Genomic DNA, 25,222 nt, shown 5'->3' with positions numbered 1-25,222 from the left:
GGCACCGCACGATTCGATTCGATTACGATTCAGAGGGCTGCGATGCGATTATAAAACTATTATCGATGCATCTTTTTCTCTATACAGTTTTTCTCTATTGATAATTTTAAAGCAAAGTATTTGTAATGACCCATAATGAATTTACTTCCAATATTTTGTATTAATAAAACAAATAGAAGTGTTACAGAAAAGTTACATTTGCCAGAATATGTCCCAACATTCTAAGAACCAACAGGATATGTAGCAGCATACTTGTAAATTAATACTGACTTCAGCATATTCTAAATCACTAACATAAAGTAATGAGCAAAAAAACCCTCCTGTTATGTGCAATGAATAAAATAAAAATAATGTTGCTGTACCAAAATCACAGCTTTTATACAAAAAATATAGAAATCTGTACCAGCAGCTCTCATACAAAAGTAATGCTTGTGGACTTCAGCATATTCTGAATAACTAACATACAGCTGCTCTTATACACAAATAAGCATAGACAATTTTTTGCTCTATACCACAATAAAAAAATATTTTATGCAACGAACATGAACACTAAATTAATATCTGCAGAGAATACGGACGCAAATCCTTGACCATCAAATTAGCGATTGAGTTTGTGGTCCTCTGGTTGGCAGCGTACATTACCGGTTCAGCCAAATGTTGGAAACGTGTGATATGGTTTTGCGTGTTTCGAAAATATTTTAATTTAGTTTGACACAACTTGCATATAGTGTGGCTCTTGTCCAGGTTATTTTCCCCCTCGACTTCTAGAAGCCAATGTGCTTCCATATATACGCTAGCTTTTAATGCAGAGGGTGCCGGTCTGATGTCGCTCAGTTATCATGCGTCTCTGTTATGTGCACGCTTACGCCACAGGCGGTCCGGGCGCGCGCTTCAGAGTTGCGCCTTTTGCGTTCCGTCAACATTACGCTATCAACATTTAGAAAATCGATTTTTTTTATTTGTGAATCGATTCAGAATCGTCTGCATCGCGATGCATCGAAGAATCGAAATTTTCCCCCACCCCTACTCCCACAGGACTATAATCACATTTACAAACAATATTAGTGGACTTCTTCTGGGACAGGCTGCACTGGGTCCCTCAAAGTGTGCTTTTTTTGCCATTAGAGGAGGGAGGACAAGATTGGGTGTCTCTATCAAGCAGATAGGCAACATTCTGATTTCAGTTCATTCAGAAGTTTTCAACTGGCTCTGTGGATGTGGTATGGAGAGAAGTTGCAAAAACATTTTTCACAGAGTGGAGGGACTAGATACTGTTTTGTTCCTCACAGATATCAAAAAGCTACACTTGAGTGGACTATCTTCATTTTACCATGGTTTGTTCAAAGTTTGTCGATCTTTCAAAAAGACCAGTAAATGTTAACTCTCTGTTCTGGTTGCTGGAGGAGCCTCTAGTTAAGGGGGCTTGTTTGGACATAACAGACCAAGTGCTTAATCTTTCTCCGAGATTGTGTGACACCCAGACTGTAAAGCTAGGTCACATATTTAAAGTGGCCGGATCTGAATTGAAAGGCATTATGGCAGTGGCATCTTTATCCATCCATCCATCCATCTTCTTCCGCTTATCCGGGGCCGGGTCGCGGGGGCAGCAGTCTAAGCAGAGATGCCAAGACTTCCCTCTCCCTAGACACTTCCTCTTGCTCTTCCGGGGGGACACCGAGGCGTTCCAAGGCCAGCTGGGAGACATAGTCCCTCCAGCGTGTCCTCGGTCTTCCCCGGGGTCTCCTCCCGGTTGGACATGCCCGAAACACCTTCCCGGGAAGGCGTTCAGGAGGCATCCGGAACAGATGCCCGAGCCACCTCAGCTGTCCCCTCTCGATGTGGAGGAGCAGCGGCTCTACTCCGAGTTCCTCCCGAGTGACTGAGCTTCTCACCCTATCTCTAAGGGAGCGCCCAGCCACCCTGCGAAGAAAGCTCATTTCGGCCGCCTGTATCCGGGATCTTGTCCTTTCGGTCATGACCCAAAGCTCATGACCATAGGTGAGAGTAGGAACGTAGATTGACCGGTAAATCGAGAGCTTCGCCTTACGGCTTAGCTCTTTCTTCACCACGACAGACCGGTACATCGACCGCATTACTGCAGAAGCTGCACCGATCCGTCTGTCAATCTCCCGTTCCATCCTCCCCTCACTCGTGAACAAGACCCCTAGATACTTGAACTCCTCCACTTGGGGCAGGAACTCTCCACCAACCTGAAGTGGGCAAGCCACCCTTTTCCGACTGAGGACCATGGCCTCGGATTTGGAGGTGCTGATCCCCATCCCAGCCGCTTCACACTCGGCTGCAAACCGTCCCAGTGCATGCTGAAGGTCCTGGTTAGAAGGGGCCAACACGACAACGTCATCCGCAAAGAGCAGAGACGAAACCGTGTGGTCCCCAAACCTGACACCCTCCGGCCCTTGGCTGCGCCTAGAAATTCTGTCCATAAAAATTATGAACAGAACCGGCGACAAAGGGCAGCCCTGCCGGAGTCCAACATGCACCGGGAACAAGTCTGACTTACTGCCGGCAATGCGGACCAAACTCCTGCTTCGGTCATACAGGGACCGGACAGCCCTCAGTAAAGGACCCCGGACCCCGGACCCCATATTCCCCCAGCACCCTCCACAGGACGCCGCGAGGGACACAGTCGAATGCCTTCTCCAAATCCACAAAACAAATGTGGACTGGTTGGGCAAACTCCCATGAACCCTCCAGCACCCTGTAGAGGGTATAGAGCTGGTCCAGTGTTCCACGACCAGGACGAAAACCACACTGTTCCTCCTGAATCCGAGGTTCCACTATCGGCCGAATTCTCCTCTCCAGTACCCTGGCATAGACTTTCCCGGGGAGGCTGAGAAGTGTGATCCCCCTTTAGTTGGAACACACCCTCCGGTCCCCCTTCTTAAAAAGAGGGACCACCACCCCGGTCTGCCATACCAGAGGCACTGTCCCCGACCGCCACGCGATGCTGCAGAGGCGTGTCAGCCAAGACAGCCCCACAACATCCAGAGACTTGAGGTACTCAGGGCGGATCTCATCCACCCCCGGTGCCTTGCCACCGAGGAGTTTCTTGACCACCTCGGTGACTTCAGCTTGGGTGATGGACGAGTCCTCCTCTGAGCCCCCAGCCTCTGCTTCCCCAATGGAAGACGTGACGGCGGGATTGAGGAGATCCTCGAAGTATTCCTTCCACCGTCCGACAACATCCCCAGTTGAGGTCAACAGCCGCCCATCGCCACTGTAAACAGCGTTGGTAGGGCACTGCTTCCCCCTGAGGCGCCGGACGGTTTGCCAGAATCTCTTCGAGGCCAGCCGATAGTCCTTTTCCATGGCCTCACCGAACTCCTCCCAGGCCCGAGTTTTTGCCTCCACAACCACCCGGGCTGCAGTCCGTTTAGCCTGTCGGTACCTGTCAGCTGCTTCAGGAGTCCCACAAGCCAGCCAGGCCCGATAGGACTCCTTCTTCAGCTTGACGGCATCCCTTACTTCCGGTGTCCACCACCGGGTTCGGGGATTGCCGCCTCGACAGGCACCGGAGACCTTGCGTCCACAGCTCCGAGCGGCCGCTTTGACAATGGAGGTGGAGAACATGGTCCATTCGGACTCAATATCTCCAGCCTCCCTCGGGATCTGGTCGAAGCTCTGCCGGAGGCAGGAGTTGAAGATCTCTCTGACAGGAGACTCGGCCAAACGTTCCCAGCAGACCCTCACAGTACGTTTGGGTCTACCGAGTCTATCCAGCTTCCTCCCCCGCCATCGGATCCAACTCACCACCAGGTGGTGATCAGTTGACAGCTCCGCCCCTCTCTTCACCCGAGTGTCCAAGACATACGGCCGCAGGTCAGATGAAACGACCACAAAGTCGATCATTGACCTACGACCTAGGGTGTCCTGGTGCCATGTGCACTGATGGACACCCTTATGCTTGAACATGGTGTTCGTTATGGACAAACTGTAACTAGCACAGAAGTCCAATAACTGAACACCACTCGGGTTCAGATCAGGGGGGCCGTTCCTCCCAATCACGCCCCTCCAGGTTTCACTGTCATTGCCCACGTGGGCATTGAAGTCCCCCAGTAGAACGACGGAGTCCCCAGTCGGAGCACTCTCCAGCACCCCTCCCAGGGACACCAAGAAGGTCGGGTACTCTGCACTGCTGTTCAGCCCGTAGGCACACACAACAGTGAGAGACCTATCCCCGAGCCGAAGCCGCAGGGAAACGACCCTCTCGTTCACCGGGGTAAACTCCAACACATGGCGGCAGAGCTGGGGGGCTATAAGCAAACCCACACCAGCCCGCCGCCTCTCACCATGGGCAACTCCAGAGTGGTGAAGAGTCCATCCCCTCTCGAGGAGTGTGGTTCCAGAGCCCAAGCCGTGCGCGGAGGTGATTCCGACTATCTCTAGTCGGAACCTCTCAACCTCACGCACAATCTCAGGCTCTTTCCCCGCCAGCGAGGTGACATTCCATGTCCCAAGAGCCAGATTCTGTGTCCAGGGATCGGGTCGTCTAGGCCTCCGCCTTCGACTGCCGCCCGATTCGCTTCGCACCGGCCCCTTATGGTCCCTCCCGTGAGTGGTAGGACAAAAATCTATGCAACAAAACTCCACAATCATGGAGCTATGGAAAAAGAAACTGACAGCAGAGACTTTGTCACTTCTTGAAAGATATGAGGAAGGAAATTTGCTTCCTGATATGGGAGACCCTTTTCCCAACCTTTTGATTTCACCAGATTTAAAGGAGATGTCTGTTTTTTTTTGTTAAACTTGAATGGGCTTCAGGACTTAGATGAATTAAGTGGGGAAAGTGATTTATAAGTCAATTCTTTGTGAGAAAATAGATAGTCTGTAAAAAGAAATTGGTTGTTGGAAATGAAGTTAAACCATATTAGAGGGCCTTATACAAACCACCATTGGTGAAAAAATCAGGAGATCTGCCATGGAGAATCCTGAAGGGGGCTGTTGCCTTTAATTCCTGTGTCTCAATCATTAACCTCAATGTCATTCGAAGGTTCTGTTTTTTTGTGGTTTAAAGCAGCACTAGGTAGGTTTTGCTCTCTGGGTCCCCCTACAGTTGGGAAACAGTATTGTCCTCTACTACTGTCGTAAACTGTCATCTTACATCAGGGGATGCATCGCACGTGCATTTATTGACATGACAACTATGATAGCCCTGAACACTGCAGGAGTTCACATGCAGGTGTTCTGCTTGCGTCACGTGTGAAATGTCTTCATCCCAGGTACAGTGGCATATGTTTCAGCATGTCATATGATATAATATATAATTGATATAATATGATATAATTTCATGAGTTTTATTTTTTTTCAAACGCCAAATGATCCCGATGATCACGTTTACAAGCCAGCGTCATTATAGTAGCCTAGTCTATTGGTTCCCGTTTTACAGAATCTATATGATACTTCAATTCAATGTTTGAGTGGTAGGTAATAACCATATATCGTCAATATTGTAATATCAAGCTACCATAGATGAATCTGCAAATTTGAAAAATCGATTTGCATTATAGCTTGAGGCAAGACAAATAAACCAATATCACAGACATGTTAGGTATCCTAAAATATGATTTTGTACGTCTTACGTATTTACTTGCAAGAATGTAGCCCCTCCTCCTTCAGCTCACGCTAACGAGCAAACGCTGGCCCAATGTTGATCCTCGTCCTGCCTTTAATCCGATCACTTTCTCGTTTCCTCTTTTTGCTTTCCTCCGACAAAACCTTTGCTTTCTTATTTTTCTGTGCTGCTTCGGCCATGACTATAACATTCGGCAAACAAATAATAGTTTGGCTCGCATGTCCGAATTTAAGGAAGTGGGGGTGGTGGTGGAAGTGACGTATATGCCGTAAAGCAGTCGAATTTTGTAGTTCTTTTTTTTCTCGGGTTACTACCCGAAACTAGGGATGGGAAGATTCCCCGATTTGCCCGGTGCATCGGCTTAAAAAGTTAACGATGCGATGCATCGGTTTAAAAAGTGTGCATCGGATACAAATTGGCATTTGTATCGCGATGCATCGTTTCTAACATGTCTGCATCGGTAAAACCAGATTTATTTCTTTATAATTATTAGTAGACATACTATACTTTCATAATTTAGAAAGTGAAAAATATTTTGATTGTTTTCTCCCCTCTAAACTGTTTCTCAAGCACGTCTCTCTTCACTGTTGCGTGAATATGACGTAGCCTATCACAACACTACAGAGACCGGGGCAACAGAGCATAGATTAACATGGCAGAGGTAGATCAGCTGCATCCTCCACCAAGTAATTATAAATTTGGGTTTTATAAGAGAGCTGGAAATCTTAATAAAACCCATGTAATTTGTAAAATATGTCGTGCCACTATAAAATATACAGGCAGCACGACGAATCTGACAACACACTTGAAGGGCCGACACGGTGTGAGTTTGGAGACGCCTCCTCCTCCTCCTCTCACTCGGAATTAGCTGAACCTGCTACTGCTAGCGGGACGCCGGGTGAGCAAACGATCAAAACTTTTTGATCGCAGCTGGCTTAACAGTTCTGCTCATTCCAAGGCAATAACCGACGTAATCGCCTTTTTATATGTAAAGACATTCAGCCTTACAGCGTTACAGAGAACGAGGGCTTCCAATATCTCCTCCACGTCTTGGAGCCGAGGTACCACATACCAGATAGGAAGCTTTTTTTTACATTTGAATACAGTTATGAAATAACTGTGAAAGTTTTTTTTTTTTTTTTGGTACTTCTTATTATTTTTGGTTATGTCAAAATAGCACCTGTTTTTTGTTCACTGAGTAATTGTCTGCTGAAAGCACATTCATCTGCTAGCAAGTTATGGAACATTTCTTCATTTTATCTCTGAGCAGCATGCTTAAATTTTTTCACTGTTAAATGTTTGAGCTGTTAAAAGTTTAAGTGGAGACAGAACAGAACATCTTTTTTTGCACTACCAAAGCCTATTTGTGTAAGGGTCATGCACTACAAATCAGAAGGCACTTAAGTTAATTTATGATTTGTTGTCTGAAACAAAGAAATAAAAGTATCTGTAACATACTGAAATGCATATCATCATATTTGTTTCATTGCATCATACTGCATCGAATCGAAATCGGATTGCACTGCATCGTAACAGGGGTGTATCGCATCGCTAGCTGCTTCATGTATCTTTAATGTATCGTATCGTTGGCTATGCATCGAGTTGCGTATCGCATCGGCCTCAGTTATGGAGATGCACATCCCTACCCGAAACCCGAAGTTTAAAAGTACGATTAAAAACGATACAGACCCTGTCAGGCTATGGCAGACGTGTCATTCAACCTATTGTAAGTCGATGTATCATCACAAGAGTCTTGAAAATATATTATAAAGGTTGAAAAGTTACCTAGTGCTGCTTTAAGAGAAACAATTCATTATTGTTTTCTGGAATGTACAGTGAGGAAAATAAGTATTTGAACTATGGCTGTAATCTCCCAGTCGATTAGTCGATTATTAGTCGATACGTTCTGGCTCGACCAAAATTCTGATTGGTCGATTTTTTGCCGCGTTCATTTCATTAGTTTTGCTGCGTTCATTTAATCAGTTTTGCCGGGCCGCGTTCATTTCATCAGGTGGAAAGCACTAATTGCTAATGGGGGTGTTTTGAGAGCACCCCTGTTTCACAGGTAACAGTCTGCCTTCAGAACACCCCCATTGTTTTCACTTCTTTTGGATTAGCCCAGCCAGCTGGCGAAGAAAAGTCTCTCGCGGGTCCTTTGATTTTCATTCCCGCTGGCTCAAACGCACGCCCATAGCGGTAAACTTGAGGAACGCCCATCAACATACACATGAGGGGAAGCGTCACAACACCGCGCTAAGTGGATCTGTACTGTCAGTTTTGCCGCGTTCATTTCATCAGTTTTGCAGAGACACGTTCATTTCATTCGTTTTGCTGCGTGCATTTCATCAGTTTTGCCGCGCCGCGTTCATTTTCATCAGGTGGAAAGCACTAATTGCTAATGGGGGTGTTTTCAGAGCAACCCTGTTTCACAAGTAACAGTCTGTCTTCAGAACACCCCCATTGTTTCCACTTCTTTTGGATTAGCCCAACCCACTGGAGAAGAGAGACAGATTGAAGAAGGCTAGTTTTCTTGTATATTATTTATTTAATTGTGAGCGTTTTTTTTGCTCTTGATTTGGCTTGTTTAATAAATATTCCTTTTTTATTAAAGTGGACGTGCCTTTTGTGTTTAAGAGTAAAAGCTTTAAGTTAATAGTCTATTCGTGTCTCAGCCGCGAAGCTGAGCTGAGCTCCTGTTCGAGCTGCACAGAGCGGCTGAAATGATAATGTCTGTCAATTATTATAATACATATGACAAAAACCATTGTCTAAATTATGTTGCATATTCCTCAAAAGTTCTTGTGATGATATCTAGTTGACAACACATAGCCTATGACTTCCGAAAATATAGTACTATGATATTGCGCAGGTGCACGTGATGCAACGCTCTCAGAGCCGACAGACTCGTGTGTCAGACTCATTTCAGTGCAAAATAATCAGGTCAAAAACGATTTAATATTCTGCAAATAGCCTACTAGTTTTTTATGTTTATTTATAATTAATTTAGGCAGACAAATACCAAGTACTGCGCACAGTGCGCAGCTTATTCATTTAACGTTTTTTTTCCTAACGTCATTTTAGTCGATTTTTGGTCAAAAATTTCAGGACTTCAGTCGACCAAGATTTTCTTTGGTTGATTACAGCCCTAATTTGAACACCCTGCTATTTTGCAAGTTCTCCCACTTAGAAATCATGGAGGGGTGTGAATTTGTCATAGGTGCATGTCCACTGTGAGAGACATAATCTAAAAAAAAAAAATCCAGAAATCACAATGTATGATTTTTTTAAACTATTTATTAGTATGATACAGCTGCAAATAAGTATTTGAACACCTGAGAAAATCAATGTTAATATTTGGTACAGTAGCCTTTGTTTGCAATTACAGAGGTTAAACGTTTCCTGTAGTTTTTCACCAGGTTTGCACACACTGCAGGAGGGATTTTGGCCCACTCCTCCACACAGATCTTCTCTAGATCAGTCAGGTTTCTGGCCTGTCGCTGAGAAACACGGAGTTTGAGCTCCCTCCAAAGATTCTCTATTGGGTTTAGGTCTGGAGACTGGTTAGGCCACGCCAGAACCTTGATATGCTTCTTACAGAGCCACTCCTTGGTTATCCTGGCTGTGTGCTTCGGTTCATTGTCATGTTGGAAGACCCAGCCTCGACCCATCTTCAATGCTCTAACTGAGGGAAGGAGGTTGTTCCCCAAAATCTTGCAATACATGGCCCGATCATCCTCTCCTTAATACAGTGCAGTCGCCCTGTCCCATGTGCAGAAAAACACCCCCAAAGCATGATACTACCACCCCCATGCTTCACAGTAGGGATGGTGTTCTTGGGATGGTACTCATCATTCTTCTTCCTCCAAACACGTTTAGTGGAATTATGACCAAAAAGTTCTATTCTGGTCTCATCTGACCACATGACTTTCTCCTATGACTCCTCTGGATCATCCAAATGTTCATTGGCAAACTTAAGACGGGCCTGGACATGTGCTGGTTTAAGCAGGGGAACCTTCCGTCCCATGCATGATTTCAAACCATGACGTCTTGGTGTATTACCAATAGTAACCTTGGAAACGGTGGTCCCAGCTCTTTTCAGGTCATTGACCAGCTCCTCCCGTGTAGTTCTGGGCTGATTTCTCACCTTTCTTAGGATCATTGAGACCCCACAAGGTGAGATCTTGCATGGAGCCCCAGTCCGAGGGAGATTGACAGTCATGTTTAGCTTCTTCCATTTTCTAATGATTGCTCCAACAGTGGACCTTTTTTCACCAAGCTGCTTGGCAATTTCCCCGTAGCCCTTTCCAGCCTTGTGGAGGTGTACAATTTTGTCTCTAGTGTCTTTGGACAGCTCTTTGGTCTTGGCCATGTTAGTAATTGGATTCTTACTGATTGTATGGGGTGGACAGGTGTCTTTATGCTAGGGATGGGCAACGATCGTCGAATAGTCGGAATCACGTTGAATATCGAATAATGAATGTGACTATCGTTATCTCCATTACTAAAGAAACTCAAGAAAAAAATTAAAGAAACACGCACTAGAAAGGCAGATGTGCTCCTGTAACACATTAGATCCAACCAGAGGGTGTCGCTAAAGTACCTGGAGAATCCCCCAAAGTCACGAAGTTCAAACAGACCGTGTCTGCCTCACTGGAACGGCGACTTGCACCTGCAGATATCCGCAACGCTAGCAAGGTTGCATACATCGCGTCCTTCTTGGACCCGAGACACAAACACCTCAGGTTTGCCACAGAAGAGGTCAGACGCGCTGTGAAGGCCGCAGTGAGTGCCCTCCTCTCCAGCCCCGATAGCGAGACCTAGAAGACGCAGCTGCATCAAATGAACCCGAACCGTCAGCTAAAAAAACTGAGTGATTGCCTGTCTGCATCTGCAATTGCCGTACTGTTTGGCGAAGATTACAGCGGAGAAACACACACAACACACACAACAGAGCTAGATAATTACTGCCAGGATATATGCCCACCTCTCCACACAGACCCCATGACCTGGTGGAAAGCCAACGACTGCAAATATCCCCGCCTGGCAAAATTGGCAAACACATACTTGGGTGTGCCTGCTACATCAGTGCCATCAGAGTGTGTGTTCTCCGCAGCTGGACTAATTGTCAACAGATTGCGCACCAGTCTTCATCCCGAACAAGTGGATATGCTCATTTTTTTTAACAAAAATATGGCATAGATAGATAGTGCTAGACTAGACTATGACCACTTACTTTCGTTAATAAAACGAGGTGTTAATAAACGTTCATGTTAGGCTATATTGCCGACAACTGTGTTCCGCTAACCTATAAGCCTAAATCATTTTGGCATAGATAGCACATTTTCGGATGAACATTTCATTTTGATAACGAAACTATGGGTGTAAATGTACAGTGTAGCGACTATGAGTCAGATAAAATAATAACTCAACGGGGAACTGAATTAAAATGAAAAAGACTCAAATGACACTATAATTTATAAATAATTCAGAATTAATGTTTACACCTTAACTTATTCGTCCGCCGATATGTAAGAACTTAAAGGGGCTCTGTTAAAGGGAAACATGTATATTTAGCTCAAATTAATGAATTCATAGGGAATTTTGAGAGTCTATTTTACAGCCGAGCAAATGACTCTTCTAGCGTTCATTTAAACGGGCCGTAAATATCAACTCTGCAGCGGATATTAATATCCGAACAATAGTGAAACACTATGCCAGGTAACTTAGATCGGCAGTTCAAGACATTAAATTGATAAGCACATAACACAAGAACAGTTATCTTTGAATACAAACGGAACTTTATTGATTACTCTAACACATCAAACTAATATCTAACATAAACACACGCACTCGCACATTCACACGTTGCAGAAAGGAAGAAGGTGAGGAAAGAAGTTCTAAGAGAGAGAAATTATGAAATCCTAAGCAATCTATGCATTTATGAAACATGACCTGAAGAAACCATTGATCAGTAATTTAACCTCCTATCGTTTCTTAGGCAGGGTTATTACATTTGATCTAATGCACCAGTTCAGCTCGAAATCAAGAGGCGTTACTTGCGTTTGTGTTTCGCGTGTCGTCTGACTAGGGGGATTCCCTTTTCCTGGCTGGACAGGGGTTTTCCCGGATCTTTGATTCGCTGAAGGTCTGGTCGACGTCTGGGGAAACCAATCACGTGGCGTGTTGGCGGCTGGATGGAAGTCTTGTGGGCGTTGTTTGAAGTTGGAGCGCGCTGTTAGAAACTTGTTGTTGAGAGACTTTTGCGGCGAAACTTAACAGAACGCGAGACTTAACGGAAATAAAATAAACTTTAAGTAAAAGAAAGGAAAGTGAGAGAAAAGCAGATGGCCTGAATGAAATCGTTGTTAACCCATTTTCTCTGATGTTGGTCTGTCACGATCGTCAGACCGTCTCCTGGGAGCTCTCCGTTCAGGACTCACTCTGGTCAAACTGCTAGGACTTAAGTTAGCTCATCTCTGAACTGCGAACAGGCCGCGAACCAGCTCGAACCGAACTGGTTGTGACGTGAAAACTGAACTCTGCACTGAACTGGTCTGAACTGTACAGAACTGAACTCTTCGTTCGTGTTCTGAGATCAAACTCAAACATTTGCCCATCCCCTGGATGGGTTCTGGCCAATTAGGCTTCAGGGGTGACTGTGTCTCCACCCCTCCCACAAAATTGGGTTAACTATAAAATTTAGTTTCCTGCTCTTAAGCAGAGAGTAAATTTAGACCTAATTTCTTACTATAAGGACATGATCAATTCTATAAAGATTTCATTCAGCTCATCTGTTGGATTATACCCATACGAACACATCAGTATCAAACATGATACATTTTCATCCACTCATTCAATAGTTACATAATTGCATGAATTGTGAGTAATGTACATGCATAATAGTCACGTGTATCAGTTGTAAACACACTAACAAGTTATGTCGAAGGCTATTTGAATGAAAGTCCAATAATCAGCGATTTGGTGCACTTGTATGTAACAGTTTCTGTGAGCTTGCTTGGAGTTTTAGCTATCACGTGGAGTTCTTTTACCGCTCATTGAAAAGACCGAGATCTGGTTTGTTTCTTTGTCTTGTGACCACAACGCGTCCTCTGTCCTCTTTTGTCTAGGCTTTGGTCACAAGTCCATAGGAAATCGAGTAATTATTAACTAAACTAGTAGCTCCGGGCAGAATCGAGCCTCCATCTCTCTCGTGATCGATGGTCGATTTCCTGGAGTCTGGAGCTGAATTGGGCTTTTGTGAAAAGGATGTTAATTTGATCGAATCATTTGGAAGATTAATTCATCTATATGTCTGCGGCCATAATTGCTACAACAGCTATTAATAGAGATTGATTTGTTTAAAGAGTTTGCCGTCAAGTTCATGTTGTAGTCTCATTCCTGCAGCCAAATCATTAATGCTTGAGGCAACATTACGAGATTATCAGTTTTGAAGACTTGAAGATGATTTAGTTTTTAATATTGAAAAGGTTATAAACAGTTTCCGATAGGCCCTCGTTTCCATAGACTAAAGACGTGTCTAGTTCATTCATGCAGGATGCGTTCAGTAAAAAAAAAATATATATATATATATATATAAACATATATAATCTATAGCGACCTGTTTTCGGGCATGTAGGCCTGTCTGCCTAAGCCTACGTTGAAATAAATTGATGTTGATGGTACAGTTGTTGTATTAAACAGATTGATTTCATACAAATCATAAAAACCTCTCCCTGTGTCATTGCGTGTGCGTGTATCCGAGGTTTCTGTGTGCGTGCGTGCATGCGCGGGGAATTCTTGATTGACTGATTTTCGAATAATATTTGAATACTTATCAGCGAATATCGAATAGTATTTTTGCCAGAAATGCACATACCTACTTTATGCAGCTAACGACCTCAAACAGGTGCATCTAATTTAGGATAATAAAGTGGAGGTGGACATTTTAAAGGCAGACTAACAGGTCTTTGAGGGTCAGAATTCTAGCCGATAGACAGGTGTTCAAATACTTATTTGCAGCTGTATCATACAAATAAATAGTTAAAAAATCATACATTGTGATTTCTGGATTTTTTTTTAGATTTAGTCTCTCACAGTGGACATGCACCTACGATGACAATTTCAGACCCCTCCATGATTTCTAAGTGGGAGAACTTACAAAATAGCAGGGTGTTCAAATACTTATTTTTCTCACTGTATCAGGCTTAAAGCACTTTTTGTATCACTAGAAACATTTTTTAGGTTTTAAGGAAATCTTCACACCTACGGCTTTCATTTATGGAGCAGGATATAACTGCAATTAAAGATTCAAATGGAAGTTGGTTAATTTTATGGTTGGCCAAGCAAAAATTGCAATAAATATTTCAAGAAAAAACAGGATTAAAAATTTACATGGCCAAGATAGTGTACTGTTGTTTAATGCATTTATTAGATCTAGGATCTCAGTTGAGTTTAAGTATTATATATGTATTATAAAGAGATGCAGGATTTGGGAACCATGTTTAACAAATTTTGCTGGATGATAAATTGGCCAAGAAATTATTGCGATAAACGATAATATTGTTGTTCCGAGACCATTTTCATCTAAAATAATGATAATGGCATAATAATGCAGGTACACCTTTTCAAAGATCAATAAACTTTTATTTCTAAATACTATTTAACACTGAAAACCAAAAGCATTTTAACCCCTTAAGCCCTGAAGGTATTTTTAGAGTTTTTTTGTCTGAGTGACATATACAACTCCAAAACTATAGTAAGGAGAGTCAAATGGTAGGTATCATTTGTTAGCAAACATTTTATATTTTTAGGAAATATAAATTGTATTATATTTGGACAATATACTGCTGAGAAACTGCTGATAAAAGGCAATTTTTTATATATATTTGTTATAATTTTACAAATATTTCTTATTTAAAGGATTAGTTCACTTTTAAATAAACTTTTGCTGATAATTTACTCACCCCCATGTCATCCAAGATGTCCATGTCTTTCTTTCTGCAGTCGAAAAGAAATTAAGGTTTTGGATGAAAACAGTGCAGGGTTTTTCTCCATAATGGACTTCAGTGGGCAACAAACGGTTCAAGGTCCAAATGACAGTTTCAGTGCAGCTTCAAAGGGCTTTAAACGATACCAGATGATGAATAAGGGTCTTATCTTGGGAAACGGTCAGTTTCTGCGAGAAACCGAGCAGTATTTATGCTATTATTTGACCTCTTAACAGTTGAAACGCGATCGTCTCTGAGCTCCACCATAACTTCCGGAAAGTAAGGTCAAATTAGATCGTGGTCATAGATGTATACGTAGATGCCTCATTAGCGACTGCACGGATCAGTAGAATGAGGCATCTACTATCGATATATCTATGACCACGATCGACTTTGACCTCACTTTCCGGAAGTTCAGAGGCGATCGCGTTCGTCTGAATTTAGAACAAAAGTAGCCTTTTTGTTCAGTCCTTGACACCCTGAAAAAATTTAGAAAACTGTTGTTTTCAGAGTGACATATACAACTTTAAAGACTCATAACTCCAAAACTATAGCAAGGAGAGTAAAATGGTAGGTATCATTTGTTAGAACACTTTTGATATTTTTAGAAAATATAAATTGTATTATATTTGGACAATATATTCCTGAGAAACTGCTGATAAAAGGCAATTTTTACAAAATAATTTTACAAATGTATTATTTAACATTCAAAAACTCAGGAAGGCAATAGGGCAGCAGAAAAATTCTTTTTTTGGTGATGTTCCCCTATATGTGGTCTGTATCTGGATCTAATTTTGTGGCGGTATCATAAAGTAATCAAAAGTTACAGCATTTAGACCAAAAGGTAGCCTTTTTGTTCAGTCCTTGAAATTTACAAAACTGTTGTTTTCTGAGTGACATACACAAATTTAAAGACTCATAACTCAAACTATAGCAAGGAGAGTCAAAAAGTATGTATCATTTGTTAAAACACTTTTAATGTATTTAGAAAATATAAATTATTACATTTGGACAATCTAATGCTGAGAAACTGCTAATAAAACATTATATTATTACAATATTATGTGTGTATATATATATATATATATATATATATATATATATATATATATATATATATATATATAAAAACATAATGGGTATAATTTTAAAGCCCAGCTTTCCAATGCATCTATCCTTTTTGATATACTCTTAACGAGCGCTTAATCTAGGATTGTACCGCCCGCGGGCTCCTCCTAGCTGCTATTAAAGGTGGGGTAGGTAAGTCTGATCTAAAACACTTTTGTCCAAATTTGTTTAAACTTTCTTTATATGTCAATACATAATTAAAATGTAAGTACTCTGAAAAAGAGAGTATAAAAATCGAGTGACTCTAGACTTTTTAATCTGCAATAAACACCGCTCATTATTTTCGTTCGGGCCGAATCAAGTGATTGGCTTGGGCGCCTGTCACTCTCTCTCGCTACCATGGCTACCGCCGCTTTTGCTCCAGGATCTGCCCACATGCGCGTGCCCCACTGTTGCCAAGTCGGGCTACTTCAAACACTGTTGCCGCGGGCTGTTTTTCATGTCCGCGGGTTGAAGCGACCCCAATTATGCGATGTTTTGCCCCGGGATTGGCAAATTTTAGCAGGCAGCCCGACCAAAAAGACACATATTTTACCCCCCAAACGCGATTTTTACCGGAGAAACACGATTGGGCTTGTTTTGGCCTAGTTTTGAGTAGCAATTGGGCGGATGTTGTTGTGAAAACCTGGCAACCCTGGCGCACCCGTTTGAGTTCAAGAGGCTGTATTTCTGCTGGACAGGTAATCTTTCATTTTGATTATACATTTTTTTGGTTTATGTTTTCATGAAGCATGTCTCACTAGCACATGTAGCTGCCTAATATAGCTAACATAACATTACTTAGCATAAAGTTACAATGTTATATACTTAGGGAACCATTAGTAGAGATGATAAATACTCAATATGCTTAGATCAAGTTGATCGCTGCCGTGTTGAATTTCGCAAAATGTAACTTTAGATAACAAAATGCATGTGTAAAAGCTAGTACACCACATCCAGGAACTTTTTTTTAGAACTAAGTTAGCTTTAGCTACTACCCTCTGTCTAAACTCTTCTACCATGTTCACCGGGAACTTTACCTGCACGTTTATTTCGGCCCTTGGTTTGTTTTTATATACTCCACCTACGTTTTTATCTTGTATCTGTGTGTGTCGTAGACACTGTGTTGTGTGTGTATTTTGAACTTTACCAGTATCGTTATTCTAGCTTGAGAGTGAGTACTAAAAGACATCTTATTTGTTTATATTCATAATGATAAAGTTAGATTTTTTTATTACATGTGATTCTGACATGATGTCACTATATGCACTCCGCTCCTTCTTCTCCGCTCGTCTCAGGTAAATAATGCGTCTTTCAGCTGAGCTGATAGTAATCGGCGTAGCGCGTTCATGTGTTTTGGGGGCGTGGCTTTGGAAAGAGCCCAGAAGGGAGAAGGTGGAGTGAATGGAAATAATGAGCTGTCTTTAAAACAGTCGTGAGAGGTCTACAGACACTCAATTTTCATACTTTCTTTTTCAGAGTACTTACATTTTGATTATGTATTGATATATTAAGAAAGTTTAAACAAATTTGGAAAAAAAGTTTTTAAACCAAATCCTACCTACCCTACCTTTAAAGGAACTGTATGTAAGAAATGTATTTCAATTAATCATAAAATGGCCCTGATATGTCACTAGACATTAAGAAATCATGTTAATTTCAAATACTTATATCACTGACAACGGTTGTCCGGCCAAGATATTGTCATTTTAAAAGTGAAGTTGCAGCCCTCAACTGATGTTGATGTTGACATGTTGTGTTTTGGCCTGAAGCGCCACCCTCCACCTATCTACCAATCACGAAGTCAGTAGTGTTTCTGCATTCGGGTTGCCAGCTATGCTCTAGTTACCACAGCTGCAGCTATAAACTTTTTGGATAAACAATGTCTAACTTTACGAAACCTAAATGACCTCGTTATGAATCAGAAAAACGTCGTGACAAAAACGTCGTGATAAAACAAGGATTTGTATAAGAGATGCCTTTGAAAGATGGAGACGGCTGAAAACGGAGAATAATTTGAAGACTGATGCCAACGTTGCTAATTTTCTCCTGGACAGGTAAGGTTCATGTTTGGCTAACTTGTACTTAATGTAAATGGACCTTTCAAATATTCATGACAGTCGAACAAAGATATGCATGTTCGTGCAAAGTAATGTTAGGTTAGCGCAGATGGAGGAGGTGGGTCATTGAATTGAAAAGGTAACGTTAAGGAATTGTTTGGTAAATAAAAACGGCGAGTCGTCATTGCTAACAATAGTAATGCATTATCAGAGCCCGTTTCTCTGTCATTATGCTGGGACGCTGAGGAAAACAACATTAGCACGCCTATTATGGCAATGTGAAAACGTATTTGAGACAGTAGCCTAACGTTACCTCGGTAAAAATTATTCCTCATTCGTTCTTCGCATATATAGTGGACAAAACATGCTGCAAGTTGACCTGTATGACCATTGCTAATGTTATTTAGCTTTGCTGTAATTTTACTATAATATACTATAGTATTTTTTCATGTGGGAATGCACTGTCACATACGAGCGTTCATATTTACGATTATATTTGGCTAATCGCCATAAATACATTTTTGCGATTCATAATTACTTCACAAAACATCGCTCTTGAAGCATAAACATAATTAACAGAAAGAAAAAAAAAACTTACTGTGTACGACTCGTCACTTGCCATTGAAAGCTCCGTGTAGCAGCCTACGTTCCTGCTGGATCCTGCAGCCTATCTGGCAACCTCGAGTCAGGGGGAGGGGGAGAGGGGATACACCGCTCAACAGTAATTTGAAAGTGATTGCAGTACCAGTTTTGGCCACAGTCCTACATACAGCTCCTTTAATGTAAATAGCCATATTCTGCAAAACTGCACTGATCAACACAGAATCTGTGAGGAATATCTTGTGATCGACGCAATGGATTATGTTGATTTTGGACTCATTTTAATCGGGAGCATTAACTGTAAATACTGATGTGCCATTTTCACCGATCTGAGCATTTTTCATGAAGTTACAAGCGTAAACACGACTTTAAAGCTACTGTTTATTAGCGTATGTGCTCCTGTCAGGCTATAATGTGTAATAATTCCATGAATAATAACTTCTGATTCGAGTAACGGATTATGAAACTTTTAATGATCGGATAATGTTTCATGAAGTTACAAGCATAAACGCGACTTTAGCACAACGATAGCATATTTAGCCTATTTGCGCCTGTGAGGTTATAATTCCATGAGTACTAATTTTGGATGAGAGTGACGTATTATGGTGTTCTTGGTCTCTTTTTAATTGTGTGAATCTGCTGTAAATAAGGGTGTGCCATTTTTAACAAGCTTGTTTCATGAAGTTATCAGCAAAAACGCCAAGTCTAAGCAACTGTTATTTTTGTACTCCGCTCATGTGCGTCTGTGCTGTTTTTTGTGTGTCATATTTCAACAAGGAATATCTATAGATCTAAAAGACAGCTTATGACTTTGGGCTCTTTTTAATCGTGAGAATCTGCTGTAAATAATGATGTGCCATTTTCCACGTTTTATGAAGTTACAAGTGAAAATCGCCATGTGAATGCTGCATCAGTATATTATTTACATATGGGTCTTGCAGGACTTAACTTACAAAACTCGCTGAAAGTTTAGTCAAAGCCCAAAACAATTAGGCTTGTTGTATTCTGCTCAGTGAGACCTTTCAAATAACATATGACACATGACTATCTGAGCTGTATGATGCGATTGACACATTGCAGAACATAATAAGGGGTTAAATATCCATAATAAATGAACAAAACAACCAAAACAAAAAAAGCAATAGAATTAATAGATTAAACGAATTAATCAAAAAAAATTCTGTAATTCATCACGATTAATATGTTTTTAATGTTTTGATATTGTAATAATTTCAGTTACTCTCCAAATTAATGTAGAAACAATTTATTGACAGCATATTTTAAATGTGTTGTATTGTCATGTTTTTATGAATGAAGGCCAGTATCACTGATGAAACATTAATGACATTACATTACAGTATAACTGAAAGCTCCCAATTTCAACATTTATTAGGCTTAAAAAAAAACTTTTAATTTAAGTGAACTTAAAACAATCTTTACATAACCCCATTATAATAAATGTTATTTTTACCTGTGCCTTCCCTGTTAGACTTATACAGAAATGTAATAGTTATCAAACACCTTTCTTAACTGCATAAATAATAAATGAAATATAGATTAATCATCATTAAAGCTACAATTTTCTCTGTTCCCGTTGTTCTTTGATGAACATTAATGACAGGCATCATCAGTGCTCCTGCCACTTTAAGAACGGCCGCTGCCGAACATGACGCGGATCTCACGCGCTGTTCCGCGCATCTCATTTCCTCACAAATCTTTAAGTTAATTTAAGACGTTATTTAACTAATACTCCTAATATGAGTACTCAAAATTCTCTGTGTTGTTGTTATTGTTTGTTCATGAGCAAAAGAGAACTCTATGTAAGCAGGAGACTGACGCGAGTCTGTGCGTCGTGTGTGTGTGTGTGTGTGTGTGTGTGTCAGTGTCCCTCGATTAGCTGACATGAGACGCAGCCACACAGACAGGAGAGGACATTGACATACAGCGCATTCTCTTGTCTTGTCGCGCTTAGAAGCATTTACATGTATAAGAGCGTGATCATATAATGTAACGCTCAGCAAAAATGGATATAAAAACAGACGCTGGAAATTATCGCGGCTGGAAAAAATATCGAGCTCATTTTTTTTATTGCACGATTAATTGATTTATTGACTATCGCGACAGGCCTAATTGTGCTGTTATTACCTTATTTGGATGGGTCATGAATAATAATGTTGAGCTCTGCTCTGATTGGCTGTTTTATAGCAAAGCTCATTTCAGTAGTTCACACAAGTGCAGTTATTCTGCAAACACAATCGCAACCTAAAACCTAAAATGTATTAGGCCTACAGTTCATCACTGAGAAGGTTTGATGGCAGATTCAGTCGCAGAAACAGCACAAGCGGCTCGTGACTCATGACAGAACACAGACCGACTGAATGACACTTCAATTTAAGCAGAAAAACTCAAATGGCGATTGCAGAAATGCAGCTTATTTGTTTATTGGTGTTTTCAGATCATCTGCACACGAGAGAGAGCTTGCGTGCACATGGTTACCAGATTGCAAATTGTAAGTAAAACACCGGATAGAATATGTGTTCTTTTAACAGAAAAGCTCTGATTGGGGGATTTAAATGATTGAAATCACAAGCACGAACAACCCTTTTTTTCCCCCGGCCAAAACCCAAGAGTGAATTTTGGTCAAGTTTTTATTTTTTTAAACTACATTTTAGTCTCGTCTTTTTAGTCAACTATATTGCATGTTGATATAGTCACAGTTATCGTTTAAGGACGTTTGTGTCATTTCGTCTCTATAGATAAACATCAACCATGCCTGTTGACAGTTCTGTGTGGGAAGGATATGAAAAGTGCTCACATCCCTGCACAGACTGGAACATAACATTTATATCCATGATCTGGCATTTTCGCTATTGTCCTTGCTTGCTTTTTCACAATACCTGCAGAACTTCTGATGATTCGGCAGTGCAGGTCCATGTTAATACTGCCTGTGTGCCTGGCCTTGGCGTAAATATGAATGACGTCACAGTTTTCAGTGCTCTTTTTCACGCATAAGATTTACATATGAAGGAGGATACAATGGTGGGTGAGGCTCATGGTATGTTAGTTCCATGTTCAGAACTCTTATTATTCAACTATGCCAAGGTAAATACAGTTTTCCATTCTGTGGCACCTTTAATTAGTATCTAAATTACCATCTTGAGAAGTATACACGTAAACCGTGCAGCTCTTAAAGAGACATTCACACTACCCTGATAATCCTGCTGCTTCTGTCTCTTTTTCTTTCTTTGTATTTTGTTGTTTGATTAACATTAATGACATTCACTGCTCTTGAAGGACTAACTTTTGTAACCTAAACTGTAAGGATACATCTGTATTTGATTTATTCAGGAAAGACCATCCAGTATTATTTTACATTTGATTCCTTATTACATTTCTTTAGTATTTCTTGTCTCAATACTATTGTTAGACCAAAAGTAAATAAATAAAGCACTGTTTATTTTATTTATATTATATTTATTTGTGCTACTGCTTGTAAATTATTTATTTGTTCTTATTTTATTATTTACTGTTTACTTGTCTTTTTTGTGAATTCAATTCAACATTTTGAAATCTGGCTTGTGCTGTGTGTAAGCTATTGTGCAACAATGCACCATTGTAAAAACAAAAATGCACTGCATGATCAAACATTTAGGTGAGACCATGAGATATATTATGAATTAAAAAATCCCTAATGGGGGGGATTCTCCCCATTTTCAAAAAAGAAATTCAGGCCCTGAAAGTCCTGATTGGAGCAATGGGTTATTGAGAAACTGTACATTGTTCTTAAGATTAAAGGACCATTATCCCCTTCTCTCTGTTTATTATGAGAACTTGCAGACATTTACGCTGCACCTTATTATTTAAAATGAGTTTATATATTGCTCTAATATTTGCCAAGAAAGCTATTCTTCAACATTGGAAAATATTATCAATATTATTAAATATTAATCATTGGTTAAATTTACTATCAGAACACATGGCAATGGAAAAAATGGCTGCTGTAGCAAGAAAGAGCGCTAAAGTCTATTTGGTATGTGGTTTTCTTTTTATATGCTTTTTTGGAGTAGAGGAGTGAGTACCTGACTTACCCTGTTTAGACGTATATCATTGTATTTCATTGTATGCATTTTTTTTCTTTTTTTTTTTTATAAATTTAAGTACTATATATTTGTTTTTGTTTTTTACTATGTAGAATTTAAATACACACATGCATGCTTATGTAGTAGAATTAAAGGTAGGGTAGGTAAGATTTGGTTAAACTTTTTTTTCCAAATTTGTTTAAACTTTCTTTATATATCAATACATAATTAAAATGTAAGTACTCTGAAAAAGAAAGTATAAAAATTGAGTGTCTGTAGACCTCTCAAGACTGTTTTAAAGACAGCTCATTATTTCCATTCACTCCACCTTCTCCCTTCTGGGCTCTTTCCAAAGCCACGCCCCCAAAACACATGAACGCGCCACGCTGACCGCGATCAGCTCAGCTGAAAGACGCATTATTTACCTGAGGCGAGCGGAGAAGAAGGAGCGGAGTGCATGTAGTGACATCATGTCAGAATCACATGTAATAAAAAAATCTAACTTTATCATTATGAATATAAACAAATAAGATGTATTTTAGTACTCACTATCAAGCTAGAATAACGATACTGGTAAAGTTTAAAATACACACACAACACAGTGTCTACGACACACACAGATAGATAAAAACATCACTAAGCATTGGTAGAGTATATAAAAACAAACCAAGGGCCGAAATAAATGTGCAGGTAAAGTTCCCGGTGAACATGGGAAAAGAGGTTAGACAGAGGGTAGTAGCTAGGGATGAAACGATTACCGGTTTCACGATAAACCACGATAAAATTTTGTGACGGTTAGTAATATCGTATAAAATTTAATTATCATTAAAACCGCGTGTGATTATCACGATTGTGAAAACTCGTGGTAAATCTTGTCCAGTCAGTGTCTGGTGCAGGTGCAGACGCGCAGCGCACCGCTGTTTTTTGAATGAGAAGAAATGGTAGAAGGCAGTGACAGTGCCGGGAGATTTCTCAGCCGTCTAAAAGGACCAAATCTGAGGCATTGTCATATTTTGGCTTTTACAAAAGTCCTGAGAGAAACTTAATCGAAGATGGTCACCCTGTCTGCAGAACATGCCAGAGGAAAGTCGCTGTAATAGGGGGAACGCTTCAAAACTACGAACGCAAGGCAAGTGGACTTTGACCTCAATACCAAAACTACGTCTGGGAAATAATAAAGTGAAGCGAACAAACAAGTTTAGACAAGACTAGGGTGACATTTAAGGGATAATAATCAGGGCTTGACATTAACAACCGCCATTTGCGGGTGTAAGTTAATGTTATTTCGGCTGCACACTAGCCACTCTGGCTGTTGAACTTATTATAGTCTTCTCAAAAGCCATCTGTTATAATCGCGTTGCGCATTATAACCACTCACACGTGTTTATATTGAGTTTATGAATGCAATGTCTCATAATCAGAGGCATTCAGATTAGCCAGTTATGTTCAGAGCGCGCGCCCCTCTCACTCGCTGAAATCTAACGTTACACTCAAAGCAGGGATAAACGTGCGATGTACGCAGGAGATTCATTCATCATACCGTGGTTGACTGTTTTTGTTCTATTTCAGCGGCGAAAATGGTTTAAAAAAACACAGCAGAGCCACAGCGCATCTGATATGACTGGCACAACGCAGGCGAATTTAGGGACTGTCTCTAAAGTTACATACAACATTGGTAACGTTATACACGTTTCAAACTTCACTAGCATTTGAAGAGAATGACAGTCTTAAAACTGACTGTAAAGTGATCATCTAGGTGTCAGGTATGATGCACACATTTTGATATTTAATAAAATAAACTTTCAAATCATATGGAAATATGGATATGCATTATTTCACTAGAATACTGTTTGGGCTCTTACACAAAATATGCTAGATTTAATTGCATCATTGCTGAACACTGATGAGAATATTGCTTGAGAATATATTTACAGAGATAATATTATAGATTATATTTACGACAAATTATTATTATTTATGCATTATGCGTTGCTATTGACGACGGCCATTATAAGGAAGGATATCCCACAGAATCTAGCTTAAAAAAGTGCATAGAGCTGCTTTAGTTATTTGTTGTTTGTTGATTTTCAAATATAAAACTTGTTGAAATGTTTTAAGTGTGTGCATCTGTTCTTTATGAACACTTTCATCTCCTTTGAACAAAACCATGATAATATTGATAACCGTGATAATTTGGGTCACTATAATCGTGATATTAAATTTCCATACCGTTTCATCCCTAGTAGTAGCTAAAGCTAACTTAGTTCTAAAAAAAGTTCCTGGATGCGGTGTACTAGCTTTTACACATGCATTTTGTTATCTAAAGTTACATTTTGTGAAATTCAACACGACAGCGATCAACTTGAGCTAAGCATATTGAGTATTTATCATCTCTGCTAAATGTATAACATTGTAACTTTATGCTAAGTAATGTTATGTTAGCTATATTAGGCAGCTACGTGTGCTAGTGAGACATGCTTCATGAAAACATAAACCAAAAAAATGTATAATCAAAATGAAAGATTACCTGTCCAGCAGAAATACAGCCTCGTGAACTCCTCAAATCCAACGGGTGCGCCAGGGTTGCCAGGTTTTCACAACAAAATCCGCCCAATTGCTACTCAAAACTAGCCCAAAACAAGCCCAATCGTGTTTCTCCGGTAAAAATCGCATTTGGGGGGTAAAATATGTGTCTTTTTGGTAGGGCTGCCTGCTAAAATTTGCCAATCCCGGGGCAAAATATCACATAATTGGGGTCGCTTCAACCCGCGGACATGAAAAACAGCCCGCGGCAAC

The 25,222-nt window shown here is 40.6% G+C and overlaps 1 protein-coding gene across 2 annotated transcripts in view; it reads left to right on the top strand.

Moving 5' to 3' along the window:
- LOC307120338 (uncharacterized protein) overlaps positions 1 to 25,222 on the top strand; it is a 134,116-nt gene that overhangs the window by 44,438 nt on the left and 64,456 nt on the right. The window lies entirely within an intron of this gene.

Source organism: Gobio gobio (assembly GCF_949357685.1).
Source record: "Gobio gobio genome assembly, chromosome: 24".
Classification (NCBI taxonomy): Eukaryota; Metazoa; Chordata; class Actinopteri; order Cypriniformes; family Gobionidae; genus Gobio; species Gobio gobio.
This window is presented reverse-complemented; position numbering and strand designations above follow the sequence as displayed.